At 42.0% G+C, this 12,264-nt stretch overlaps 1 protein-coding gene across 5 annotated transcripts in view; it reads right to left on the reverse strand.

Annotated features, from left to right (window-relative positions):
- The window catches only part of LOC112219368 (guanine nucleotide exchange factor VAV2), a 1,336,992-nt gene that overhangs the window by 254,077 nt on the left and 1,070,651 nt on the right, over window positions 1-12,264 (reverse strand). The gene's annotated exons all lie outside the window — the stretch shown is intronic.

The raw sequence follows: 12,264 nt of genomic DNA on the forward strand, positions 1-12,264 counted from the left end.
ACTATTCTGATGAGAGAAAGCTTGGGGTTTTAGAGAATAGCCAGACATACACTGACCCAGGCATGCATACATAAGCCTAACAGTTGGCTGTAAATAAGTCAATGCTATGCAAATCACAAAGGAGTTTTTTTTTCAGGGGCCAAGAGAAAAGTATTGGCACACTGCCGCCCTCTCTGACAACTTCATGTCATGCTTGATTCTTGAAAGGTAATTGTCCATGATTATTTGGGATTGATTTTGAGTTGGGCGTGTCTAATTTGGACTAAAGTTGGCTGCCTATCAAATAATCAGCCCTCTGTGGCTCCTCAAAAACCCAGGTAAGGCCCATGACTTAACATCTTAAGTCTACAGTGCCTGATTTTGGGCACAAAAATTACTGACAATATATTTACATTACTTATGTTATTAATTTTATTAATTTCACACCGTTTTATAAGTCAGAACACAAAAAAACTAGACAGTTCTTGGACACTCAGGATTCTCTGTCGAACGAATGTGTCTCTGGCTCCATCCAGTGGTCGGCTAAATCATTACAATGCAATGCATTTGGTCAGATATTTTCACGTCACGTCAAAGGGGCGGACCTGAGAAAAGCTGCTCTACTGGACGACACGCTCACAAACTCGTGGCTGGTCACCACTCGCGTACATGAAAGTGTATGAGCTGCATCGTGTTTCTCCTCCAGATCTGCTGACCTGAGCAGTTCATTTACCCGCAGCTTCATTCCCCAGCTCAACACCCCATAGTATAAAGTAGAGCCTTGAAGCACTGTTACGCCTTAACAAATTAATCTACACAATATCACTCTGCTGAGTTTGGGCGAGCACTAGATAACCATGGATTTTCCTTTTTTTTGTTTCATTCAAGAGAAATAAGAGAGTAAGAGTAAAAGAGTAAAATAAAGAAGTGAGTAGCCTCGCTCTGTCGGCTCAAAACACAAGTGATGTAGGTTCAGCACGTGAGTAATGAGTAGGATTCTGTTTTCACGTGCAAAAATGATTGTTTTTTATATATCGCTTTATCTGCATTCCCAATGAAAACTAGTTATAGAAAATAGATGTTGCATTTATTACAATATGACTGAGCGGCGCAGATTACGATTTGATTTGAGCAGGGCACGCCTCCCTCATCGGCTTTGCCCGGTCAGGTGATGTGCCAAAGCCTGGTTCAACCCAGGGCACCTTAATCGAACCCCCTCAGCGAATGAGTCTCAGCACTCAGGGACATCCTACTGCTTCCATGTAGTATATGGTTGTAAAATGTACTTTTCCACTTGAGTCAACAAGCTCCGGAGCATGCAATGAAGCACAAAGGTGTCTAATGCCATCTACAGGCCCCATTTAGCAATGGTTTGCATATGAATGAACAAATAGAAAGAATCAAGTCTAGATTCACCATGGCTCAAACTACATGTTCAAAGGACTAATAAACACCTTTCTATCTTGTCAAGTTGTATTGTTTCTTCTAAAATAACAGTATTTATTATCCCCTGGGACATTCATTAATGATAGGCCACATTCACTCATACTAAAACTAACTGAAGTGAAGAGACAGAATTCAGCAACTCTTGGAGGACAGTGGAAGTTGATAAAGTGATTATTTATTAACAGTAAAACCAATGGGCGTATACCCTTCATCGGGGTTTACAGAAAGACACTGTAAATTAAGGAGGGTTTTATATATTTCATACTGGCCCCTATGGGTTCACAATGGGATTTTAAAACAAAACATGATGTGATTGGTAAATGAGTTGCAGAAAGCCAACAAATTGTATTTAGTCATAGACTAACCAATATATTGCGCAATAATATTTTGGAGTTGGACCAACGTGATTATAATGAGGATGACTAATGATCTAAAGCCGGGAATTTGATACAGTGTAGCCAGGATAAAAATCAAAGAGTGAACATAGTGCTCTACGACAATAGACGTATTTAAAGTTCTACAGACAAACGTTTGAACCAGTCAATACTGTAGCCTACTCCTTTTTACAGAGAAGAGTTTGCCCTTTTGTCAGTAGGGTTCAATCCAATTGCACATGTACTGTAGTACTACATAACTCACCCATTGAGCTCAAATAAACTTCATGCTTTGATGTACTGAATTGAAGTAGGCCTGTGGGGGTGGGTGTCTGAATATAAACGTATTCCTGCTTTGTGGCATATATTTTTGTGCTGTCGATATGGTTGTCCTTGTTCGATAGAGCCATTGGCCAGGTCTTTCAGCCATGTTCCTATCAACAGATTAATTGCTAAATGTACAAGCTGACATTTTTTCCCAGTCTCTGAAAGACAACTAATTTGGGGCGATGCTTCGTGTCCTGACCCTGTCCCTCCCCTAAGGCAGACTTATCTGAAAGGGATGCGGTCACTAACAAACATAACAATTATTTGGGCAAAACTGAAAGAACTGACTCGAAGTAATTCCTTTCATCAACTTGAATTCGAAGATGTAGCAATTTGTTTGCTACAATACCTCTCTCTTCATCACTCAATACCTAGGTTTACCTCCACTGTATTCACATCCTACCATACCTTTGTCTGTACATTATACCTTGATGGTATTTTATCGCCCCCAGAAACCTCCTTTTACTCTCTGTTCCAGACGTTCTAGACAACCAATTCTTAATGCTTTTAGCCGCACCCTTATTCTACTCCTCCTATGTTCCTCTGGCGATGTAGAGGTGAATCCAGGCCCTGCAGTGCCTAGCTCCACTCCTATTCCCCAGGCACTCTCTTTTGACGACTTCTGTAACCGTAATAGCCTTGGTTTCATGCATGTTAGCATTAGAAGCCTCCTCCCTAAGTTTGTTCTATTCACTGCTTTAGCACACTCTGCCAACCCGGATGTTCTAGCTGTGTCTGAATCCTGGCTTAGGAAGACCACCAAAACTTCAGAAATTTTAATTCCAAACTACAACATTTTCAGACAAGATAGAACTGCCAAAGGGGGCGGTGTTGCAATCTACTGCAAAGATAGCCTGCAGAGTTCTGTCCTACTATCCAGGTCTGTACCCAAACAATTTGAACTTCTACTTTTAAAAATCCACCTCTCTAAAAACAAGTCTCTCACTGTTGCCGCCTGCTATAGACCACCCTCTGCCCCCAGCTGTGCTCTGGACACCATATGTGAACTGATTGCCCCCATCTATCTTCAGAGCTCGTGCTGCTAGGCGACCTAAACTGGAACATGCTTAACACCCCAGCCATCCTACAATCTAAACTTGATGCCCTCAATCTCACACAAATTATCAATGAACCTACCAGGTACCTCCACAAAGCCTTAAACACGGGCACCCTCATAGATATCATCCTAACCAACTTCCCCTCTAAATACACCTCTGCTGTCTTCAACCAAGATCTCAGCGATCACTGCCTCGTTGCCTGCATCCGTAAAGGGTCAGCGGTCAAACGACCTCCACTCATCACTGTAAAACGCTCCCTGAAACACTTCAGCGAGCAGGCCTTTCTAATCGACCTGGCCGGGGTATCCTGGAAGGATATTGATCTCATCCCATCAGTAGAGGATGCCTGGATATTTTTTTTAAATGCCTTCCTAACCATCTTAAATAAACATGCCCCATTCAAGAAATTTAGAACCAGGAACAGATATAGCCCTTGGTTCTCCCCAGACCTGACTGCCCTTAACCAACACAAAAACATCCTATGGCGTTCTGCATTAGCATCGAACAGCCCCGTGATATGCAGCTGTTCAGGGTAGCTAGAAACCATTATACACAGGCAGTTAGAAAAGCCAAGGCTAGCTTTTTCAAGCAGAAATTTGCTTCCTGCAACACTAACTCAAAAAAGTTCTGGGACACTGTAAAGTCCATGGAGAATAAGAACACCTCCTCCCAGCTGCCCACTGCACTGAAGATAGGAAACACTGTCACCACTGATAAATCCACCATAATTGAGAATTTCAATAAGCATTTTTCTACAGCTGGCCATGCTTTCCACCTGGCTACTCCTACCACGGTCAACAGCACTTGCACCCCCAACAGCAACTCGCCCAAGCCTTCCCCATTTCTCCTTCTCCCAAATCCATTCAGCTGATGTTCTGAAAGAGCTGCAAAATCTGGACCCCTACAAATCAGCCGGGCTAGACAATCTGGACCCTTTCTTTCTAAAATTATCTGCCGAAATGGTTGCCACCCCTATTACTAGCCTGTTCAACCTCTCTTTCGTGTCGTCTGAGATTCCCAAAGATTGGAAAGCAGCTGCGGTCATCCCCCTCTTCAAAGGGGGACACTCTTGACCCAAACTGCTACAGACCTATATCTATCCTACCATGCCTTTCTAAGGTCTTCGAAAGCCAAGTCAACAAACAGATTACCGACCATTTCGAATCTCACCATACCTTCTCTGCTATGCAATCTGGTTTCAGAGCTGGTCATGGGTGCACCTCAGCCACACTCGAGGTCCTAAATGATATCTTAACCGCCATCGATAAGAAACATTACTGTGCAGCCGTATTCATTGATCTGGCCAAGGCTTTCGACTCTGTCAATCACCACATCCTCATCGGCAGACTCGACAGCCTTGGTTTCTCAAATGATTGCCTCGCCTGGTTCACCAACTACTTCTCTGATAGAGTTCAGTGTGTCAAATCGGAGGGTCTGCTGTCCGGACCTCTGGCAGTCTCTATGGGGGTGCCACAGGGTTCAATTCTTGGACCGACTCTCTTCTCTGTATACATCAATGAGGTCGCTCTTGCTGCTGGTGAGTCTCTGATCCACCTCTACGCAGACGACACAATTCTGTATACTTCCGGCCCTTCTTTGGACACTGTGTTAACAACCCTCCAGGCAAGCTTCAATGCCATACAACTCTCCTTCCGTGGCCTCCAATTGCTCTTAAATACAAGTAAAACTAAATGCATGCTCTTCAACCGATCGCTACCTGCACCTACCCGCCTGTCCAACATCACTACTCTGGACGGCTCTGACTTAGAATACGTGGACAACTACAAATACTTAGGTGTCTGGTTAGACTGTAAACTCTCCTTCCAGACTCATATCAAACATCTCCAATCCAAAGTTAAATCCAGAATTGGCTTCCTATTTCGCAACAAAGCATCCTTCACTCATGCTGCCAAACATACCCTTGTAAAACTGACCATCCTACCAATCCTCGACTTTGGCGATGTCATTTACAAAATAGCCTCCAATACCCTACTCAACAAATTGGATGCAGTCTATCACAGTGCAATCCGTTTTGTCACCAAAGCCCCATATACTACCCACCATTGCGACCTGTATGCTCTCGTTGGCTGGCCCTCGCTTCATACTCGTCGCCAAACCCCTGGCTCCATGTCATCTACAAGACCCTGCTAGGTAAAGTCCCCCTTATCTCAGCTTGCTGGTCACCATAGCATCTCCCACCTGTAGCACACGCTCCAGCAGGTATATCTCTCTAGTCACCCCCAAAACCAATTATTTCTTTGGCCGCCTCTCCTTCCAGTTCTCTGCTGCCAATGACTGGAACGAACTACAAAAATCTCTGAAACTGGAAACACTTCTCTCCCTCACTAGCTTTAAGCACCAACTGTCAGAGCAGCTCACAGATTACTGCACCTGTACATAGCCCACCTATAATTTAGCCCAAACAACTACCTCTTTCCCAACTGTATTTAATTTATTTATTTATTTTGCTCCTTTGCACCCCATTATTTTTATTTCTACTTTGCACATTCTTCCATTGCAAAACTAGCATTCCAGTGTTTTACTTGCTATATTGTATTTACTTTGCCACCATGGCCTTTTTTGCCCCTACCTCCCTTCTCACCTCATTTGCTCACATTGTATATAGACTTGTTTATACTGTATTATTGACTGTATGTTTGTTTTACTCCATGTGTAACTCTGTGTCGTTGTATCTGTCGAACTGCTTTGCTTTATCTTGGCCAGGTCGCAATTGTAAATGAGAACTTGTTCTCAACTTGCCTACCTGGTTAAATAAAGGTTAAATAAATAAATAAATAAAATGGTGATGTAGCCGGTGCTATACTGCACCGCTGTAACTCTGCGTTGTGTGTGGTTGATAGAGACTATAAAACGTGGACTTTTGGAGATCAGGTAGTTTTAATCAAGCAGAACTGACTCTCTGCATCCTGCATCTGCATCCAAAAGGAAATAAAACATTTGTAGAGCACATATGTTCTGAGAATCGTCGCCTCTTTCTACAACAGTAGGAGGGACTGGGATCATTCGAGGAGCTAGCCATCGTTCACACATACAATAACCTGCTAATACCTTAGCTAGCTATTAACCACATGTTGAATTCAGAATATTGACATCATCCTAAAAAGTACAATTACAAGTGCATCTTAACAATACCATCCACTTATGAGTAACCTTTAAATATACATCATTATTCATGAACAAAACACTGTGTGTATGACTTTGTACTTAAAATAATCAAACTTTTCTGAAGACAGAAAAAGCGTGCCTACCTCTCTCAGTGCATCAAAATGAGTTGAGCATGAGCACGGGCAAAATGTAAGTACACACTCCCCTTCTCCCAGGATGCAGGCATGCATAACAAATCAACACAACATATTGATATATGAACCTGGTGAAATTCACATAGTACTTTAACAACTGTTACATTGACATTCAACCATATATTTCAACCGGAATATAGCAAAGAGTTAGCTAAACAACTACAGGTAGCCATATCTATGAGTAAAAGTAGAAGAGGTTTTACAATCAGAGATCTATTGTCTCTCGATTTCAAAATATCTTCTCTTTTCAGTTGTAGATATGGCTACTAAACAGCCATCTTTAACTTTACAACCAGCCACCTAAAGCTAGGTTTACCAGCCAACGTTAGCATGATTGGAGTTGGTTAGCTAGTTAGCCTGGCACCGGCTAACTTGTCACTATGCACCAGGCCTCCCGTTTGTAACTTTTTAGCAAATGTGTAACATCAGCAACTGTACATAGTTTTACGAGCTAGCTATGTAACATAATTGACAAGGGTTGTTATTGGTTATGATAAATGTCAAAATCATAGGCATTTTTTTTTTATTAAAAAGATTTCACCTTTATTTAACCAGGTAGGCCAGTTGAGAACAAGTTCTCATTTACAACTGTGACCTGGCCAAGATAAAGCAAAGCAGTGTGAAAATAAACAACACAGAGTTACACATAAACAAACATATAGTCAATAACACAAGAGAAAAAGCAATGCACAGTGTGTGCAAATGTAGAATAGCAGGGAGGTCGGCAATAAAAAGGCCATAGAGGCAAAATAATTATAATTTAGCATTAACACTGGAGTAATAGATGTGCAGATGATGATGTGCAAGTAGAGATATTGGGGTGCAAAAGGGTAAGTAATAATATGGGGATGAGGTAGTTGGGTATGCTATTTACAGATTTGCTGTGTACAGGTACAGTGATCGGTAAACTGCTCTGACAGCTGATGCCTAAAGTTAGAGAGGGAGATAGAAGACTCCAGCTTCTGTGATTTTTGCAATTCGTTCCAGTCATTGGCAGCAGAGAACTGGAAGGAAAGGTGGCCAAAGGAAGTGTTGGCTTTGGGGATGACCAGTGAAATATACCTGCTGGAGTGCGAGCTACAGTGAGCTGAGATAAGGTGGGGCTTTACCTAGCAAAGACTTATAGATGACCTGGAGCCAGTGGGTTTGGCGACGAATATATAGTGAGGGCTAGCCAACGAGAGCATACAGGTTGCAGTGGTGGGTAGTATATGGGACTTTGGTGACAAAACGGATGGCACTGTGATAGACTACATCCCATTTGCTGAGTAGAGTGTTGGAGGCTATTTTGTAAATGACATTGCAAAAGTCAAGGATCAGTAGGATAGTCAGTTTTATGAGGGTATGTTTGGCAGAATGAGAGTGAAGGATGCTTTGTTGCGAAATAGGAAGCCAATTCTAGATTTAATTTTGGATTGGAGATGCTTAATGTGAGTCTGGAAGGAGAGTTTACAGTCTAACCAGACACCTAGGTATTTGTAGTTGTCCACATATTATAGGTCAGAACTATCCGGAGTAGAGATGCTAGTCGGGCGGGAGGGTGCGGGCAGCAATCGGTTGAAGAGCATGCACTTAGTTTTACTAGCATTTAAGAGCAGTTGGAGGCCACGGAAAGAGAGTTGTAATGGCACTGAAGCTCCTTTGGAGGTTTGTTAGCACAGTGTCCAAAGAAGGGCCAGATGTATACAGAATGGTGTCGTCTGTGTAGATGTGGATCAGAGAATCACCAGCAGCAAGAGCGACATCATTGATATACAGTTGAAGTCGGACGTTTACATACACCTTAGCCAAATACATTTAAACTCAGTGTTTCACAATTCCTGACATTTAATCATAGTAAAAATGCCCTGTCTTAGCTCCGTTAGTATCACCACTATTTTAAGAATGTGAAATGTCAGAATAACAGAAGAGAGAATGATTCATTTTAGCTTTTATTTCTTTCATCACATTCCCAGTGGGTCAGAAGTTTACATACACTCAATTAGTATTTGGTAGCATTGCCTTTAAATTGTTTAACTTGGGTCAAACGTTTCAGGTAGCATTCCACAAGCTTCCCACAAAAAGTTGGGTGAATTTTGGCCCATTCCTCCTGACAGAGCTGTTGTAACGGAGTCAGGTTTGTAGGCCTCCTTGCTCGCACACGCTTTTTCCGTTCTGCCCACACATTTTCTATAGGATTGAGATCAGGGCTTTGTGATGGCCTCTCCAATACCTTGACTTTGTTGTCCTTAAGCCATTTCGCCACAACTTTGGAAGTATGCTTGGGGTCATTGTCCATTTGGAAGACCCATTTGCAACCAAGCTTTAACTTCCTGACTGATGTCTTGAGATGTTGCTTCAATATATCCACGTAATTTTCCATCCTCATGATGCCATACATTTTTTGAAGTGCACCAGTCCCTCCTGCATCAAAGCACCCCCAAAACATGATGCTGCCACCCCCATGCTTCACAGTTGGGATGGTGTTCTTCGGCTTGCAAGCCTCCCCCTTTTTTCTTTTTCCTCCAAACATAACAATGGTCATTATGGCCAAACAGTTCTATTTTTGTTTCATCAGACCAGAGGACATTTCTCCAAAAAGTATGATCTTTGTCCCCATGCGCAGTTGCAAACCGTAGTGTGGCTTTTTTATGGTGGTTTTGGAGCAGTGGCTTCTTCCTTGCTGAGCGGCCTTTCAGGTCATGTCGATATAGGACTCGTTTTACTGTGGATATAGTTACTTTTGTACCTGTTTCTACCAGCATCTTCACAAGGTCCTTTGCTGTTGTTCTGGGATTGATTTGCACTTTTCGCACCAAAGTACGTTCATTTCTAGGAGACAGAATGATTCTCCTTCCTGAGCGGTATGATGGCTGCATGGTCCCATGGTGTTTATACTTGCGTGCTATTGTTTGTACAGATGAACGTGGTACCTTCAGGTGTTTGGAAATTGCTCCCAAGGATGAACCAGACTTGGGAGGCCTACAATTGTTTTTCTGAGGTCTTGGCTGATTTCTTTTGATTTTCCCAGGATGTCAAGCAAAGAGCCACTGAGGTTGAAGGTAGGCCTTGAAATACATCCACAGGTACACCACCAATTGACTCAAATTATGTCAATTAGCCTATCAGAAGCTTCTAAAGCCATGACATCATTTTCTGGAATTTTCCAAGCTGTTTAAAGGCACAGTCAACTCTGTGTATGTAAACGTCTGACCCACTGGAATTGGGATACAGGAAATTATAAGTGAAATAATCTTTCTGTAAACAATTGTTGGAAAAATGACTTGTGTCATGCACAAAGTAGATGTCCTAACCGGCTTGCCAAGTCTATAGTTTGTTAACAAGAAATGTGTGGAGTGGTTGAAACAAGTTTTAGTGACTTCAAACTAAGTGTATGTAATCTTCTGAGGCATTTTGCTCGTCTGGTAGGCTCACGTCACTGGTCAGCTTGCGTCTGGGTTTCCCTTTGTAGTCTGTAATAGTTTTCAAGCCCTGCCACATCCGACGAGCGTCAGAGCCATTGTAGTAGGATTCAATCTTGATCCTGTATTGACGCTTTGCTTGTTTATGGTTCATCTGAGGGCATAGTGGGATTTCTTATAAGCGTCCGGATTAGTCTCCCGCTCCTTGAAAACAGCAGCTCTAGCCTTTAGCTCGATGCGGAAGTTTCCTGTAATCCATGGCTTCTGGTTGAGATATGTACGTACAATCACTGTGGGGACGACATCATCGATGTACTTATTGATGAAGCCGATGACTGAGGTAGTGTATTTCTCAATACCATTGGATGAATCCTGGAACGTATTCCAGTCTGCGCTAGCAAAACAGTCCTGTAATGTAGCATCCACGTCGTCTGACCACTTCCGTATTGAGCGAGTCACTGGTACTTCCTGCTTTAGTTTTTGCTTGTAAGCAGGAATAAGGAGGATAGAATTATGGTCAGATTTGCCAGAAAGAGGGCGGGGGAGAGCTTTGTATGCATCTCTGTGTGTGGAGTAAAGGTGGTCTAGGATTGTTTTTCCCTGGTTGCACATGTAACATGCGGGTAAAAATTTGGTGAAACTGATTTAAGTTAGCCTGCATTAAAGTCCCCGGTCACTAGGAGCGCCGCTTCTGGGTGAGCATTTTCTTCTTTGCTTATGGCCTTATAGAGTTGGTTTAGAGCGGTCTTCGTGCCAGCTTCGCTTTGTGGTGGTAAATAGACGGCTACGAATAATACAGATGAGAACTCTCTTGGTAGATAGTGTGGTCTACAGCTTATAAGGTACTCTACCACAAGCAAGCAATGCCTCAAGACTTCTTTAATATTAGACATTGCTCACCAGCTGTTATTGACAAAAAGACACACCCCCCTCACCCCTCGTCCTATCAGAGGTAGTGTCTCTGTTCTGCCGGTGCATGGAAAATCCTGCTAGTTTTATATTGTCCATATCTTCATTCAGCCACGTCTCGGTGAAACATAGGTGCCTTAACATAAGTTTCCATTTTTAATGTCCTGTTGTTAGGACAGTCATTTATCAGTGATACAGTTGTTAACGTGTATTATTATTATTATCCATATTTTGTCTCATTCACTTATTTTTTTACCTGCACTCTTGGATCCCGGAGCATAACATTTTCGCTGTACCCTGCAATTACATCTGCTTCCCTGTACTTGTGACTAAACACAATGTAATCTAATCAAGAAGCTTTGTTTCCCTATCACTATGAAAAACCCAGCAGCGTTGCAGTACTTGACACACTCAAACCGGTGCTCCTGGCACCTACCCCGTTCAAAGGCACTTCAATATTTTGGCTTGCCCATTTGCAATCTGAATGGCACACATTCAGGATCCATGTCTCAAGGCTTAAAAATCATTCTTTAACCCATCTCCTCCCCTTCATCTACACTAACAGGTGACATCAATAAGGAATCATAGCTTTCACCTGGATTCACCTGGTCAGTCTATGTAATGGAAAGAGCAGGTGTTCCTAATGTTTTGTACAATCATTGTATATCACTCTAAAATGGGTGGGAATACTTTAGAACAGATTTCCAAAATTAAAATCACTTGGACCTGATTTGCTGGTGTTTTTAGTCTTTTATGTCCAACAACTAAAACAAATAAAAGTTGATTCTTTTTTTTTGTTCAGAAACTTGGGGGGCAAAATAAAAATCACCCGCGGGCCAAATTCATGCCACCAGTTTGGGAACCCTGAATTACATCATGAATATAAGTGCCAGTCTTACAGAAAGGTGTGCTTTAGCCTATATATTCAGATATATGGAAACCAATAATCTTAGAATCATAAAGTGAAATACAGTATAAGAAATGTTGACCTAAACACAGAAAAAGGTGTTGAGAAACTTTATTTGGAGCAGAGAGACAATGAAAATGGACAGCTCAGTAAAAGTGAGATGTCCTGTTGCTTGAATCATTCAGTTTTTTCATGTTTACAGGATTTTCACATAGCACTGTACAAGCCATATATTTAACACTTCCTCTTTAGTTTACAATTACTTTTAACGCTATTCATCTCAAAGAGACAACTAAGCAACCTCTGGGAATTCAGTTTTGGCAGATTTGTAATATCTATTAGATTTAAATCTGGGTTCAAATGACCCATCTTCAAGCCCTGGATGAAAGGGGTACGTTAATGCTCTGGCAGATGAAAGCACCTCAAGTTATTTATAGCGCCTAAGTGTTTGAATTTCTTTTAAACTTTTTTCAGAATGTTGCATAACCAATTTGGTTCAATCATAGTGGAAAGTTTTAATATAGTAAACACTTATTTGCATGA

Source organism: Oncorhynchus tshawytscha, linkage group LG20 (genome assembly GCF_018296145.1).
Source record: "Oncorhynchus tshawytscha isolate Ot180627B linkage group LG20, Otsh_v2.0, whole genome shotgun sequence".
NCBI classification, from domain to species: Eukaryota; Metazoa; Chordata; class Actinopteri; order Salmoniformes; family Salmonidae; genus Oncorhynchus; species Oncorhynchus tshawytscha.